The sequence below is a fragment of the Macaca fascicularis genome, chromosome 13 (assembly GCF_037993035.2).
Source record: "Macaca fascicularis isolate 582-1 chromosome 13, T2T-MFA8v1.1".
Taxonomy (NCBI): Eukaryota; Metazoa; Chordata; class Mammalia; order Primates; family Cercopithecidae; genus Macaca; species Macaca fascicularis.
The window spans coordinates 16,795,756-16,812,855 of NC_088387.1; the positions used below are offsets into that span (position 1 = coordinate 16,795,756).

Consider the following 17,100-nt stretch of genomic DNA (forward strand, 5'->3'; position numbering starts at 1 on the left):
CCCAGAGCCTCCTCCCATCTCCTGGTTTCCACTCTAAACAGAATGACCTTTTATTATTATTATTATTATTATTATTATTATTATTATTATTATTTGAGATGGAGTTTCACTCTTGTTGCCCAGGCTGGAGTGCAGTGGCATGATCTTGGCTCACTGCAACCCCTGCCTCCCAGGTTCAAGTGATTCTCCTGCCTCAGCCTCCCAAGTAGTTGGGATTACAGGTGTGCACCACCACGCCCAGCTTTTTTTTTTTTTTGTATTGCTGGTAGGGACAGGGTTTCACCATGTTGGTCAGGCTGGTCTCAAACTCCTGATCTCAACTGATCCACCCGCCTCAGTTTCCCAAAGTGCTGGGATTACAGGTGTGAGCCTCTGCTCCCGGCCTTCAGAATGACCTTTTAAAGGTCATCAGGGCACGATTCCTGCCCCTCCTTAACACCCACCTGTGGCTTCTCAGGGACTCAGGGTAAGTGAGCTGGGCCCTGCACCATCCGCTCTTGCTGCCTTTGCTCCTGTGGGTGGAGGCAGGTGTCATGGGTAGCAGAGGTTCTGCAGAGTCCCCTTTGAGGTGGGGGGAGTGCCGAGGGTTCGCGTGGCCCAGGACTTGCCATGGCATGTGGGAACAGGCAAGGGTCAGCTGGGGACACTGGCCACACCAGCAGAGCTGCTGCCAATGGCCCCAAGGCATCTCACCTCCTGACAGCACTGCTATAGCATTGCCAGATCTTATTTTGAGTTTTAAACCCAGGAGTGTGGATTGGGCTACAGTGTGGATTAACTAGGCTTGGGACCTACCCCGAGGAGCTCGTGATTTACCTATTTCCTCCATTCCTGTAGCATTCTCTTACTGAGAACCTGCTGTGTGCCTGGCCCTGGATAGTTGGTGGGGCCAAATAGACCGCAGCTGTTGGTCCAGGTGGGAGGTGATCAGAATGGGAAGTCCAATACAGCTCCGCAGAGAGTAAGAAAGCTGCGGGGGGGTAGGGGGCGGCAGTGAGCCAGGAAGGACAGCAGAGGGAGCGGGGCCTCTGCACGGGGGCGAGTTCCCCAGGAAGACCCTGCGATTCAGTCATCTGTTTTTCATTGACATCATCATCATCATCACTGTTAATACAAATGCTGTACGTAACAGAGAAGACTGACTTCTGCTTCCATCTTTCATGAGACCGTTTGCCCAGTTGAGAGAAAACGCACTAAAGAGGGGAAGGGAAGGAGGAGAGGTTCTGCCCCCCAGGGGAGCAGCCCACATAGCCGCCTGTGAGAGGCCTGTGTACCCACCCCGGGCATACCTCCTCCAGAGCCAGAGGGGTGCCTGGTGTGGGTCAGTGCTCCCCACCAGACCATGCCCCCAACCCAAGTCAATGCCTTCCACCCACGCCAGTGCCTCCAACCAACCTGGGTCAGTACCCTCTACCCAGGCCAGCCCCACCCCACCAGGTCAGTGTCCCCCACTCTGGTCAGTGCCTTCCACTGGGCCAATGCCCCCCATTCTGCCAGTGCCCCCCTCCTGGGTCCGTGCCTCCCACCAGGACAGTGTCCCCTATCCAGTCAGTGCCTCCCACCCAGTCATTGCTCCCAACTAGGTCAGCTGTCCCCACTAGGTCAGTGCTCCTCACCAGGACAGGGCCCCGGTCGTGGGCCAGTTCCTCCCACCCAAGCCAATACTCCCCACATGGGTCAGTGCCCACAGTCATGTCACTGCTCCCCGCCCACCAGACTAGTGCCCCTCAACCAGACCAGTACCCCAGGCAGCCTTGGGTTTGCGCCTGAGCTGGTGCCAGCTGAGAGTGGTGTGTGGTACGGTGTGGGAATGTACCCTGTGGGATGTTGTGCACTGGAGGTGGGGATCTGTCTCACCCAGACCTGCTTCTCAGGGGGATGCAGAGGTGGACAGGGCTTTGGGGCAGCAGCCAAGGGCGGGTGGACGGCCCAGCTGGTGGAAGTAGCTGGGGGTAGAGAAGTCACCAAATAGATGGAGAGAAGAGAAGGAGAGGCACGGAAAGCAGGCAGGACACAATCTCAGCTATGTCCCCGAGGAGCAGAGAGAACTCCGTGGCTGGCTAGACAGGCGGGAAGGGAAGCGCGTCTGTGTCTGTCATCCTTGTCCATGCAGTTCTGGAACCTGGTTCAGTTTCTGCCAGGGTAGAAGTACCTCAGAGCAGAGCGATGGCTGCCCTAGTTCCCATGGTCTGTGAGTCGTTGAAGGAGGGTCTCCCACAGCTCAGGGAAAAACCATTTCTGAGCCCAGGCTGGGTGGGGGATGATTTAGGTCACTTTTCTCCAGGTGGTGAGCCCCACCCTGACCTTGACTTTGGCCAACTGTGCTCTGCCAGCCCTGCGGGAGGACCAGCCCCAGGGTCCTCAAGGAGTCCCAGCTAAAAGGGGTGTCAGTCAAATGCTCCTTGGAGCACACCCATTCCGTGCTCCCTCTGGCCAGGCCTTCCCTGGTTCCTGTGGGTCCCTTGCCCCCCATTCACATACCCCCTCAGCTCACCCTGCGAAATATCCCTGATTTAACCTCCCACCCCTGGTCTGGTCCCTCTGTGTCTCGCCCCAGGATGACGGAGCTGCCACCAGAGGGTCCTGTTTCTGCCCTTGTCCTGGCATCTATTGTCAAACAGCGGCCAGAGTGATCCTGTTGAAAGGGAAGGCAGATCATGCCAGTCCTCAGCTCAGAATCCCCCAGTGCCTCCCATCACTGTCAGAGAAAAAGCCAGGCGCTATGACACGGCCCATGTGGGCCTGCACCAACCCCCACCCACTGCCTCCCTGGTGATGTGTCCCTGCAGTGCCCTCTGGGTCACCTGCTCCAGCCACACCAGCCCTGCCTTCCCCACAAGCCACTGGGCAGGCTCCCCCAGGGCATTTGCACTCCCCCTTGGGTGTTGCCTCCATGCCACCTGCTCGCGGGGCCTTTTCTGACCACTCCACTTAAAACTGCAACCCTGCCTCCCCAAGGACTGCCTGCTGCTTTCTCCAAAGGACTTCTCACTCTTTAGCCTTCTTGGGATTTTGTTTATAGATTTTATTTTGTTATTTCAGATGAGAATTTGAAGCTCACGGGGGCAGGGATATTTTCCCATTTGGGTCACTGCGGTGACCACATATTCCAGAGAGTGCTTGGCACGTCAGAGTCCTTGACACATCCTTGAGTGGCCATCCTTAAGATCACCCTTAGGACAGTCTGCCAGCCACCAGGGCCTTTTGAAGCAGGGAGACCTCCCATGATGTACCCCCAGGCTTTATCCTTGAGCCCCAGGACGGGGACTGCACTCCGAGGGGAGTCGCCAAGCATCATCATGGGGTGACATTTCCTTCCATTTCCTAAAGTTTCCTCGCACGAGCTCACAGGAAACCTTGAATTGTAAGGCCGTTCTTTTGCCCTATATTTGCTGAACCTAAAAGCCGGTTCTGCCCAGAATATTCGAAATAATCAGGGGGATAAAGAAAGAGAATCCACAAGCAAGGCTTTTCTTTCACTCTCTGCTCAGTTGGCAGCACCAGATGGTGGATGTGGCCGTGGTGTGGGCTCATTTATTTATTGATTAAAATGCTTACAAAACCCAGCATGTACAGCCAGGCTGAACATTCAATTAAAAAGCCCAAAATGAAAATTCAGAACTCCTGAATGACAAGTAGGATGTGCAGAGCCAGCTCTCAGCAAAGGAATAAGATGATAAAGCTTTAAGCAGGGAAGGATTTGTTCTATTTATTTATTTCGCTCTTTCTTCTAGAATTTGGAAACTGGAAGGCACTGCACTCCACAGTGCGCAGTCATTGTGTGGGTGAGTGAATGAACGAAGCTTGCACAGTGTTGGGTGAGCAGCAAGGATAAGAGAGGTGGACATTTGGTGATAGCTAGGTGCATGTGTCGCTGCCCACAGAGGGATGGGGAGAATAATGGCCCCGAGATATGCTCTCGAGAGGGCATCCTGAGATGTTTTTTTTTTGTTTTTTTTTTTTTGAGATGGAGTCTCACTGTGTCGCCCAGGCTACAGTGCCGTGAACCTTCACCTCCAGGGTTCAAGCAGTTCTCCTGTCTCAGCCTCCTGAGTAGCTGGGACTATATATAGTCACACGCCACCATGTCTGGCTAATTATTGTATTTTTAGTAGAGACAGGGTTTCACCATGTTGGTCAGGCTGGTCTCCAACTCCTGACTTCAAGTGATCCACCCATCTCGGCATCCCAAAGTGCTGGGATTATAGGTGTGAGCCACCGTGCCTACCGCACCTTGAGTTTTTATACCAGGTAAGCCTTTGAGTGAGGAAAAGACATGAATCCATGCTCCAGAGATAACAGTCATCCTTTTCCACAGGGGATAGTTAGGGGTATGATTAGCAAATATGTACTGGGACTTCAAGTTCTTCCTGGTGGTAAAAAACCACTCCTCCTCCATCCATCTTCTTCTTCCTCCTCCATCAATCCACCTTCCTCTTCCTCCGTCACCACCTTCCAACATCAGACTGAGCACACTCTTCAGCGCCCACCAGCTGGAACAGACTTCATGTGGGCTGGGCTCCAGCTCCTTTCTCAGAAGTGAGTGTCATCACCTAGAGCGTCATTACGATAGTCCTTGGCTCCCAAGGCTCCTGCTAAATCAGAACAACTTACAAAGCAAACAGAGTGCCCTCTGTGCTGCCTTGGAGGCAGCTGGACCCTGGTTAGAGGGTGAGGGCCACAGCACTGCCGTTGGCTACCAGCTGCAGAATCTGGTGCCAACTAGCCTTGCCTGAGTCTGGCTTCCTCATCTGCAGAGGGGCAGGGTGTCTCACGTTAAAGTTGGGAGACTTCAATCCAGTTGTGTATGAAGTGCCCAGTACAGTAAATTCTCAATAAATAATCATTACTATTTTAATACTGTGGGAATAGAAGGCCAGCTCACTTGCTGCAAGCTTTAGATTTGTCCAAATACAGCAGAGACGAGAGGGGAATTGCCCTGGTTGCTCAGTGCAGGCTGATGTCAGGGGTTTGCTGATCTCTGTGCACCAGGACTCAGACTTTCTCCCACGTGACCACACTTGCTGTGTGTGGTGTCTGTCTGTGTGTGTGTGGCGGGGGGCGGGCAGTGTATCTGTGTGATACGTGCGTGTGTGTGTGTTTTGTGTGTGGTGCGGGGGACCTTGTGTCTCTGGGTATGAGCTCGTGTAGTCTCCCCTGCATTCCTTTCTTCTGGGGGTTGCTGGCCCCTTCGCTCTTTGATAGCAGGTGTCTGAGGATGGAGAGGGCAGTGTCGCAGAGTGACAGCACAGGGCATGCCAGGACACTGGGGTGCCCAGAGCCCGTAAACCACAGCCTAGTGTCTATGCTACCACCATCCTCAGGGCCCGTGTGGGCTCAGAGCATTCTCCCCACCTCAGGCCATGCCAAGACCACTAGGCTCCTCTGCATAGAAATTTGAGCTGTATTTTGTTGTTTTGAGGAGACAAGTGATATCTCAAAGGCCTTTGATTTACATGTATTTGCTAAGCTGGCCTTGCACTTTGCTACCCATCCATTTCAGGTGGGTGACCCACAAGTACCATCCTTCTTGTCTTGATCCTGGCCCTGTCTTGCCTCTTTAGAATGTTTGAGAAGTTCGGACAAATGGAGAGAAGTCTGCTCTCAAGGGCGTTGGCCTAAGTAGCTCCCCCTGTGCGGGACGGGGTCCATTTCCTGCCCTCCTTCCCGCAGCCTCTTCTGCATGTCTTCCTGGAGCTGCACTGATTTCACCATCTTCGTTGTGTGACTCAGTGCTCCTCAGGAAGCCATGGAGGTGCGGCATCGTGTGTTTTTCTTTCTAGAGCTTTCAGCATTTGAAGAATTCCGCCCACTGTGTCTTCTCTCCTCCCACCCCAATCAATACCAGAGAATGGAGTGGCTGGTCATTTTTTCAGACGGCTCCCTTGAGCACGTTTCTGCAAAGTTGGCCTTGGTGCTCCTACAGCCAGTGCTGGGACGCATGCAATTGATGGTGTGTGACGCTTTTGGGTTGCTCTAAGTGTCCGTTTGACATACCTGAACCCTGGGGCATTTTTTTGTGACTGTAATCATCAATAACAGTTTATCTGTGATGGCTCAGTCAGGGTGGGAAAGGTTTGGCTGCAGGAACAGCGAGGAGAAATGCTTGCCGCTTCTGTTCATGCTGACTATACCCAAACACAAAACTGGGGGCAATCCTGCCATGCCGTGGAGGCAGAGAGCCAGGAATAACCAGAGACAGCGTGTGCCTCCTCTTAGGGCCCCCACAGTGGGGGCAAAGATGCTCCACGACCGTCTAGGAGCTTGGAGACCAGGCCAGAGACCCTGTGCTGTGCTGCTGACGGTATTAAATCTTGACAGTGCTAAATGTCATTGCTGCGTAGGGGATCAGCCAGTGTGGCGTGCCACGGCTGGCTCAGGATGGCGTGGCCTCTGGAGTTCCCCACATTCCTGCCGTTAGAAGTGGTCCCGGGAGACAAGGCACCACAGTGCTCCTACGTTCTTCCTATTTTCAGACATGACATTTCACTTGCCCCTCAGAGGCTGAAATCAGTTAAATAGGGGTGTGCTGGAGGAAAGCGTGATCTCTGCATCTGAACATGAAACCAGATTATCTGATCTCCTTAGATTTTCTTTGTTTGTTTGTTTGTTTGTTTGTTTGTTTGTTGAGGCAGAGTGTTGCTCTGTCGCCCAGGCTGGAGTGCAGTGGCACGATCTTAGCTCACTGCAACCTCGCCTCCTGGATTCATCTCCTGCCCCGTTTTGTTATTAACATTGTTATTAACATTCTCCTGCTTCAGCTTCCCTAGTAGCTGGGAATCCAGGCGCGTACCATCATGCCCAGCTAATTTTGTATTTTTAGTAGGGTTTCATATTTCATTCAAAATTTCATATTTTTAGGCTGGGTTTCATCATGTTGGCCAGGCTGGTCTCCAACTCCCAACCTCAGGTGATCCATTCGCCTCAGCCTCCCAAAGTGCCGGGATTACAGGCATGAGCCACTGTGCCCAGCCGATTTCCTTAGTTTTTTTTTTTTGTTGTTGTTGTTGTTGTTTTTTTTTTTTTTTTTTTTTTGAGACTGAGTCTCGCTCTGTCGCCCAGGCTGCAGTGCAGTGACCGGATCGCAGCTCACTGCAAGCTCCACCTCCCGGGTTCACGCCATTCTCCTGCCTCAGCCTCCCGAGTAGCTGGGACTACAGGCGCCCGCCACCTCGCCCGGCTAGTTTTTTCGTATTTTCAGTAGAGACGGGGTTTCACCATGTTAGCCAGGATGGTCTCGATCTCCTGACCTCGTGATCCGCCCGTCTCGGCCTCCCAAAGTGCTGGGATTACAGGCTTGAGCCACCGCGCCCGGCCATTTCCTTAGTTTTTAAACTCCATCGTAGCCAAGGAACTTTGGGAAAGATTGACTTGGCCCCAACAGGGTCTGAGAACCATCTCCCTCACATGTGCTTCCCAGTGAATTTGGAACGTCCATCCGTGTGAGGAAAGAGTTTGCCTCTGGCAGGGTTAAGACAAGGCGTGTACTCAGATGAATGAGGGTGGGCACTCCCCACTTTGAGGACCAGACTCTTCTCCTTCTGTCACACTGTATTTTTTTTTTTTTTTTTTTGAGACGGAGTCTCGCTCTGTCGCCCAGGCTGGAGTGCAGTGGCGCGATCTCGGCTCACTGCAAGCTCCGCCTCCCGGGTTCACGCCATTCTCCTGCCTCAGCCTCCCGAGTAGCTGGGACTACAGGCGCCCACAACCGCGCCCGGCTAATTTTTTGTATTTTTAGTAGAGACGGGGTTTCACCGTGGTCTCGATCTCCTGACCTTGTGATCCGCCCGCCTCGGCCTCCCAAAGTGCTGGGATTACAGGCGTGAGCCACCGCGCCCGGCCCACACTGTATTTTTAATATAGGATGATCTTTGTGTAGAGTGGTAGATGGCAGAACACTGAGAAGATGAGACTTTTTTAAGTGAAAATATTTCCAGGCCTAGGTAGCCAGTAAGGGTGGTGACCCTTCAGTGGTCTGTTTCCTTCTGGGCCTTGAGGAAAGAAACCCGCCCAATGATGCCCGAGGGACAGGAGAGGGCCGCTACACAGGCTGGCGAGACAAAGTCAGGGAGGCGACAGAGCCAGCTGGCAGGTGCAGGAGACTGCCCATGTTCAGGTTTTGTTTTGCTTGGTTTTTTAGTTTTTTAAAAACCACTTTATTGAGGCCTGGTTGGCATATAAAAAGCTGGGCATATTTTACATATTTAATTTCTATGTCTCAATGAGTCTGGGGGTGAATCTGTGAAGCCATCACCACCATCAAGACCATGAACAAGTTCGTCACCTCTGAGTTGTACGTCACCTCCTGCCCCCTTAGTTATTAACATTGTTATTATTTTTGGAAAGAATCCTTACTATAAGATCTAACCCTGTCTCTACTAAAAATACAAAATTAGCCAGGCATGGTGGCACATGCCTGTAATCCCAGCTACACTTGGGAGGCTGAGGCAGGAGAATTGCTTGAACTTGGAAAGCAGAAGTTGCAGTGAGCCGAGATTGTGCCATTGCACTCCAGCCTGGGCACCAAGAGTGAAATTCCGTTTCAAAAAAAAAAAAAAAAAAAAAAAGATCTACCCTGCTAGCAGTTTTAAGGAGACAGTACAGTATTGTTAGCTGGAGTCACACTGCTGTACAATAGATCTCCAGAACTTACTCATCTTGCAGAACTAAACTATAGTCTTGGACCAACACCTCCCCATTCCAACTCCAGCCCCTGGTAACCACCATTCTACTCCCTGCTTCTAGGAGTTTGACTGTTTAGCTCCAACATATAAGTGAGATCATGTGATGCTTATTTTTCTGTGACTGGCTTATTTCATTTAACATACTGTCCTCCAAGTTCACCCATGTTGTCACAAGTGACAGGACTTCCTTCTTTTCTAAGGCTGAATTGCCCCATGTTGTCTGCTAGGTGTTCCTTGTTCCCTGTCTCTGGACCTGCTTCCTGAGTCTCCTGTCTCCAACCCCAGGGTGTCAGTGTGATGTTGGTTCTGACTGCATAAGAGTGATTAACTCCGCTGTACCCACTGGCACTGCCCTCACCCTCTATCTTTGAGTTCAGATTATTTAGATATATTGGAGTTTGAATTTAAATGAATTAAAATTAGAGAAAAATAAACATTTGGTTTCTCAGTCTCACTAGCCACTGCTCAGTGCTTGGTGCTAGTGACCATAGCATATGGGAGCTAAGCTAAGGAGAGGTATGGCCCATGGAGGAAAGGAGCAGGGGCCAGGCTCAGCCCTGCTGGGGACAGCTGTGAATTGCTAGATTAGATCTCGTGAGAGCCACTTCAGGGGGAAGTAGGAGTTCAGAGAACCACCTTAGAAGACATGGGGTGACACTGCTGAGGTCAAGAACCAGAGTGAAAACCGCTCAGCTGGTTTCTGTCCTGTCTGTAAAATCAGTGTCAGCTTTGAGTAGGAGTGTTTAATATGTGTTGAGTGCCTGATTTGTCTGGATATCTGGTTTCACTGGTACTTCCCCAGCCTGGGTTTGGTGCGGTTCCCCGAATGTTATTTGGGTCCATGCTGTAAGATTGCCTTGTAAGAGACTTCTGATTATTCTGATAATATTAATCTCTTAGAAAGGGGTCCACAGCGGGGGGAGGTATGTTGATCTTCTGGATTAGTTGCCAGGGTTGTGATGTTCTAATATATCTTTTTCTCAGCTGGCTTTAACCTGCTGACGGTTTCCTCCTGGGAAACTCAGTGATTCATTCCAGACTGGAGGCTTTTTGACTGAGGACTGTCATGAACTCCCCTGAGAGGATAAAGTACCTCTTCTGTGGTTACCTTTAATGGCAGGTGTGGCCATGGAGACCCGTACAGGTGTCTCGGGGCAATCCAAGGCCCCTTCTTAGGGGATCATTGTGCTTCCTATTTTCCCTGTCCCCAGCCCGGTTCTGGCCCCTGGAGGCTCAAGGAGCACCTGCTAGTTTCCCTCTGGTCTCCCCACCTTATTTCGCACTCTGGGTACCGAAGTATTGTGTGAAAATTATGCACCAGGGAGCTCCGTACAAGCAGTAGACAGTCTCAGCTAAGCTAAGGGAGACGAGAATGCAAAGCTCTGGCAGGTCCTCTTGACTGTGGGCCTCATCTGCATGCAGCATTCGCTCAGTCCCAGTGCATGCCTGTCACTGTACACTCCTTCATGTGCGGTGTGTGGCCACAATGTGGGAGGACGCACGTTCCAGGCAGCACTGTCTGCGGCTCCCTAAGACGGACGGATGCCACAAAACTTGCTGGAGGTCGTCTCAGAGGCTGGGGCTACTCGGCATCTCTCACTGAGAAAGAGCAGGTGACAGAGAAGAAAGCAATCCACGCAGAGCCCTTTCCCACACTGGGAGTTCCCTTGAGCTCTGCCCTTCGGGCTGCTCCTCCGGCTGCCTGTTCCTTGCTCATTCAGCCCAGTATTTAGTGAGGTCAGTAGATCTGGGCATTACAGAGTTAAAGGTGACTTCCGGAGTGGTTTGCTGCCTTCTGCTAGGCTCTTACTGGCAGCGACAGTTGGATGCGCTTGGGATACTGCTTTTGTCCTACCTCACGCCATGGTTGCTTCATTCAAAATCAGCAGGAAACAGATACCATATTGTCAACACATCGCTTATAGAGAAAATCCACTAAAATGATCAGAGCAGACCGTCTTTCAGGAGAGATGCAGAGTCTGCCAGATGCAGACCCCAGGAAGTGTCAGTGGTGGGGCCTGGACGAGGGGCAGATAGAGGGGTGCCACGTGTGCATTTGCAGTCCACCCTGCAACGTTGTTCTGACCCGGCCTCCAAACCCTGCACGTACTCCAGCAGCACCTGCCAAGTGCTTGGAGATTCTTCCTGGAGGCTTCCCAGGGCTTCCGATTCCATCCTGCTGCTGCCCTTGCAGGCAGGCTGCACATATCACAGAAGGTATGAGAGCTGAGCAGGTGCCATGGAGGGGCAGGGCAGGGCCTCTCTGTCCCTACATCTCCAACCTGCCCTTGTGGATGCTGTTTCTCTGACTGTATAGTGGCTGGTGGTGTTCTCCAGGCAGGAAGCGACATGCCATGACTGCAACCCACTGTTATGCAAGTATCAGAATGATTTAATGCTGTTAGCTGTTGGTGGACTCTAAATGCCCTGTGACCTAGCATGTTACTTAATACAACTCCAACCTGGATGGCAGAATCACATTTCCTGTTGCTTGGTGATTCCACTAGGGCATGGTGCAGGAAGAAACTAAAAACTACAGGGCCCCGGCCGGGCGCGGTGGCTCAAGCCTGTAATCCCAGCACTTTGGGAGGCCGAGACGGGCAGATCACGAGGTCAGGAGATAGAGACCATCCTGGCTAACACAGTGAAACCCCGTCTCTACTAAAAAATTCAAAAAATTAGCCGGGTGTGGTGGTGGGCGCCTGTGGTCCCAGCTACTCGGGAGGCTGAGGCATGAACCTGGGAGGTGGAGCTTGCAGTGAGCTCAGATCGTGCCACCGCACTCCAGCCTGGGCGACAGAGTGAAACTCCGTCTCAAAAAAAACAAAAAACAAAACAAACAAACAAAGAAAAAAAAAACTACAGGGCCGTTTGATAGACTGGTTGATTACGTATTTTCTAGGTTGCTGTGGTTGATGTATATGTTGAGTAAGCCACAGGAGAGCCGAAGCTTGGTTCAGCAGGTGTGCGGTGCACGGCAGGGCCGCGGCATGCAGGCCCGTGTGGATGGCTGACGGTGTGCTGTGGAGGTCTTTTTGCTCAGTTGCTTGCCACTTGGCATGAACAACACAGGTAACATAATTGAGGGCACGTGCTGTTATTGCAGTGCAGTTTCAGCTTATAAATGTGAGGCTTTTGTGTCTTTGTTGATTCTTTGTGTAATCAACAGACATTCTTTATTTCTCTCTTACAGTGGCTTGAAATTTAAAAGAGAAAATGTGCCTCTTGTACTCTTCATCAGGTAACATTCACATTGAGTTTCCATTGCTGGGAGGTGCACATTTGAAAATTGAATATTCATAATTACCTTTTTGCAGATTGGACTTGTGGGTAGCCACATTGATTTAATTCTGAAATTTGCGTTGTAATATATGATATTGAAGATGTTCTGATAGGGTGCTTGCAGGAGCACTCGGCCAGAGTTAGGAAGGGGACAGTTTGTGGGCAAGCAGGAAGCTGTGTCCATGCTCTGGGCTGCAGCTTGGAACAGATAAGATGCGCTTTTATTCCAGCTTCCTAAAAGCAGTGGCCCTTGATGGCAAGACTAAAGGACTGCTGAGCACTTGAGAGGAGACCCAGTCTGTGGACATGCCCTTCTGACTGATGTATCCTGGAGGTGGTTTTGTTTTCCCTTGTCTGACTTCACTCTGAAAACGGCAGTAATTTCAAGCGATGGGCGAGTCATATCGAGGCTACCTACGTGGCACAGTCAGCAGACTTTACTAAAATGGTGATTTGTCCCTTTCTTTCTTGTTATTTTTTTAATTACAGCTTTGAAGTTGTTTTCTCATTTTCTCAGGCCCACATTTTCTTCCGTGCCCTGCCAGTGGATGGGATGGGGTCACACAGGTTTTGGAGCTGGTGTCTTCTATGAGTCGCAGCTGTTTGGTGGTGAGGTCGGCTGCTACTGGTGCTGTCCAGTTTTGAACTGACTTGAGCATTGTGGTGGCTGGTCCAGCTGTCAGACGTAGACTAGGGGAACCTTGGTATATGTGTTTTTATGGTTTCTTTTAGCATTGTTAGTTCAAATATATGTCACCCATTCAGAACTGGTTATTTGGTTATTTCGGAACTCCAAATCTTACAAAGTCTAATAAAAATCTTACACAATCTTACACAGTTTAGTAAGCAAAACACAAAAGGCCAGAGGGACAAATGTACCTCAGAACTGGAGCTCTGAGTCCTGCCCACTTTTCTTGTGAATGAGTTTCCCACGCGAGGTTGGCTTGCGCCTCTTTCTAATAATTCTAACAAGTTTAGTGGGTTCTTTATTGTGGTGCAGTGCCCATAACCTGAAAGTCATTATAAAGTGTACCAGTGGCATTTATCTCATTCATGGTGTGTTGTGACCATCAGCACTGTCTGAAGTTTTCATCTCCCCAAAGGGAAACTCTACCCCGTCAGCAGCCACCCCCCTGGGCCCCTTCTTCCTGGCCCCAGGCCACCACAACCTGCTTTCTTTCTCTATGAATTTGCCTACTCTGGAGATATGATATAAATGGAATCATCCAATACATGGCCCTTTGGTCTAGCTTCTTTGACTTCGTATTTTTGAAGTTCATCCAGGATCATAGCGTGTATCAGAATTCCATTCCCCTTTCTAGCTGAAGAATATCCCACTGTATGGTGTTTCCACATTTTGTTTATCCATTCATCTGCTGATGGACTGGGCTGTTTCCACCTTTTGACTCTTGTGGGTAGAACTGCACTTAACATTTGGGTACAAGCATTTGTTTGAACACCTGTCTTAGATTTTGGGTATATACCTAGGAATGGACTTGCTGGGTCACGTGGCCATGCTCGGTGTATGTTACTGAAGAGCTGCCCGATGTTTTCCACAGCAGCCCTTGGATTGCACTTTTATTGACAGTAAAGTGGAAGAAGGGGGTCAATTTGTGACAGGTGGGCAAATCTGCAGTGTTAAGAAGAGGCAGGAGGCAAGGAACGCCATGCAATCCACACACCTTCAGAGGCAGGTGGTGCTCCTGGCTCACACTGTAGGTAATGTTTGCCCTGTGCCTGTCAGCCTCATCCGTGTGCATGGGCTGAGCTGGAAAGAACCAGGGGACCTGGAAAGGGGTTAGGGATCTTGTCCATGCCAGCATCACTGGCATGATATCAGGATCCTTATTCTTCTTCATGAGGCCCAGGCCTTACCCCAAACCTGCTGCACATCCATCCCAAGGGCAGAGGCTGGCATCTGTGTTTCTTGCTGCTTTTATTTAAATGTAGTTCAGCCCTAATGCACAGCCCGGGATGAGACTGCAGGCGAAGTGTCAGATTTTAAGATGTGCTCATAAGAGGCATGGATACAAGGCCAGGCCTCCGTGGCTGACATTTGGGTACTTGCCATGCGCCAGGCCCTGCCGTCCTTGCTGGGTGGGTGCTGTACCAGTTGGTCATCGCAATGGTCTGAAGCATCACTGTCATCACCCTGTGGTAGAGGAGGACATTGAGGCCCAGATAGGGACTGTCCTTGGCCAAGGCCTCCTAGCCTTGAGTAGGGGTTGTGGCCAGTAGTGGGGCTCACTGCCTCTCAGGTTGAACATCCCCGGGGGGATGGGAAGAAAACATTCTGGGAGATGATTGGAGAGAGACTGATTCTCTGTAGGTGATGGCGTGTGCCTTGAGCTGAAAGGTGCTTCCGGTTTCTTTGTAGCAGTGGGGTCAGCTGCTCCAGGCACCTGTGGCATCATGAGTGAGGCAGAGGAGCTTATTCCAGTGCATGTGGGGGAGAGGAGAGAGGTGGGCTCAGCCAGAGCAGAGGGGTTTGAAGAGTGACAGTGGAGGAGATATTTGGAAAGGTGTGTTGGGACCTGTATGCAGGGTGCCATGTTTGGACTTTGTTTTGTAGGGCACAAGACAGTTGAAGGCTTTGGAACTGGGAGGAAAGTGACAAGAAGGAGTGCCAGGCCATGGGACACTGGACATTGAGAAAGGGAAGAGGCTATGGGGGAAAAGAGGGGCCATGAGACCTGGGGCAAGTGTGGACTTGGGGGGCACAGTAGTGAAAAGCAGCAGGCATGGGCAGTCACCTAACTGCTAGTGCCAAGATAGTGGTCTGTGTCCCAGGAGACCAGGGGGTGGGTGTCCAGAGATACGGGCACCACAGCCATGTGGGTCCTGTGTATTTAATGCTGCCGGTTTGAGAAAGCAGGGGCTTGGCATATGTTTTTGAAGAAAGTTTTATTTCTTGAAATGGTTGAACTCATAAATCCTCAGTTATCCCAAAGGCTCAGGATTCCAGAAAATGGCTCAGTTGAAGAGTAAATCGCGTAGATCTTAGAAGAGTGATTGTAACCCTGCCTTGGTATAGCCAGGGAGCAGAGATGGAGGGTAGGAACCAGATTCCCCTGGGGAAAGCGGGTCAGCCTGAAACGGCATGACCTTTGATGTCACCTCCCTGCGGGAATGAATTTCTTTACCATATGAGTAACACCATCAACTAATACATTTTTATTATTCCTGCCACTTCATAAATAGTGTCTCCATCTTAATTTGCATGTGTCTGTCACTCTCCATGGTCTTTAAAGGTTTGTATAAATCTGTAAATTAGTCCTCCTTTACATGCATAAGGCAAACCAGCTCCTTGATGAAACCCTTGTTGATGAATCTTTTTACAAGTGCATAATATCCACCAGCCAGTTTCTTATTCTATAAATTATTTTGCCATTTTGATTTTGTTTAATTTGGGGTGTGACAGTACTGGCATCAAATTTCTGTCTAGTGGATAGGAGAATCAGACCACCAAAATATTAGAGGAGACCCTCTGAGTTGGTAGAGATTGAAGCAGAGCTAAGCCCTCGCTGATGACCATAAGAAACTTAGTCTCCCCATGTGAATCTCATTCTTGGCGAAGCCCGCAGTTTGAGAACCCCTAGTAGGCATTCCAGAGCTGCACTGTCCCATAAGGTAGCCACTGACCACACTCAGTGAACAGCTACCACATTGAAGAGCCCAAATACGACACGTTTCCGTCAGTGCAGAAAGTTCCACTGGATAGCACTGCTCCAGAATAAGGAAGAAAAAGGAGACCTGTTTTACTTTACTAAGTATAATTAGCAGAAGGTCTTATTTGTTGACTTTTCTCTGGGGCCCCCTTGTCACGTGTGAGTCCTCTGAGTGGAGAGGGCGATAGTCTGTCCATAATAAGGCAGAATGAAGTGCCTACTGGGCAACACCCAGCAATTTAATAGGGCCCTGGGTCCAACACCAACTTGGGGCTCTTAACTAATACCAAGCCAGGCAAAATGCTTTGTTCATTGAGTCTTGCAACTCCATTAATGATTCAAAACAAAGCAAAGTAAACCTCTGTCCCTTTTTCTGTAGGATAGTTGCAGGGAAACAATAGTTTATGTCTGTAGAATGCACTTGCTTTTACTAAGAGGCAGTAAGGAACTATCTCAGTATGAAAATGTGCATATACAGAATGACCATCGGTTTTTGGTGTTAGCAAAGGGGACCATGTGTACCTGTTGTGCACTGTCTGTGCAGAACTGTCAGAAACTGTCGGTGATGCACCAGGACGTGTGTGTCCAGAGAAGAGAGGCCTGTGCAGGCTTTCCTGGCAGCCTGTAAAGGGGTGAGCTCTGTCTCAGTCCAGACTTTCCCAACCAGAGTTCCTCTGGGGCTCTTTCATCTCATTAGGTCTGGTTCTTGTGACATTTAGAGCATTCAGGTGATTGCTGGTTGCTGCCTTGGTGTGGAAGGGACATTGTCACTTTTCCACCCTGGAATGACCTGTGATCTTACCTGTCAGGACGTGATCTAGGCATCAAAGCCACCAGTTCCCAGAACATCACCTGTGACCAGAGTAGGTCTCTGTCTCTGTGTTACTTTGGAGAATAGGGAGCCTTTTGAGATGTATTAGCAGAAGTCTTTGTGGTCTGACTGTGTGAGATTACGTATGTACGTATCAGGGGCTTTTTTCACCCAAATTGCAAAGATTCCTAGTATTTAGGGATTTGATGTGGTTAGGAAAGTGAATTTCCAGTATGCAATTGTAAAGCAGGAAAAACTTAAAGCTTTCAAAAAGAGAGGGCAAGGCAGGCTGGAGGAAGTGTTCAGAGCTGGTTTTGTTGAACTTTTGGGCCTGGGGAGGGTTCCACCGGTGTCCTGGCTCTTCGGCTTCATCTGCACAGATCTGCATAGCTCCAACTGGGCTATCAGTGCTGTGGGCCTTGGTCCAGGAGGCTGGGTGGTTGCTGGGAAGGGGATGGAGGGAAGGCATGTTGCCAGGTGATGGTGGCTGGCTCTGCATACCCCTGTCCCTAGAGAGGCCCCGGGTGTCATGTTTCTCCCTGGCTCTGGCTTCCTGTCTATCACAGGAGGAACACAGGTGTGATGTCAGTGTGATCCTCACTACACACAGCCTTTAACAAGGTGGCCCATGACATGAAGATAACTTGTCACTCCT

General features: G+C 50.4%; 1 protein-coding gene across 4 annotated transcripts in view; it reads left to right on the top strand.

The window, feature by feature from the left end:
- Positions 1-17,100, top strand: part of SH3RF3 (SH3 domain containing ring finger 3) — a 373,930-nt gene that overhangs the window by 167,464 nt on the left and 189,366 nt on the right. The window lies entirely within an intron of this gene.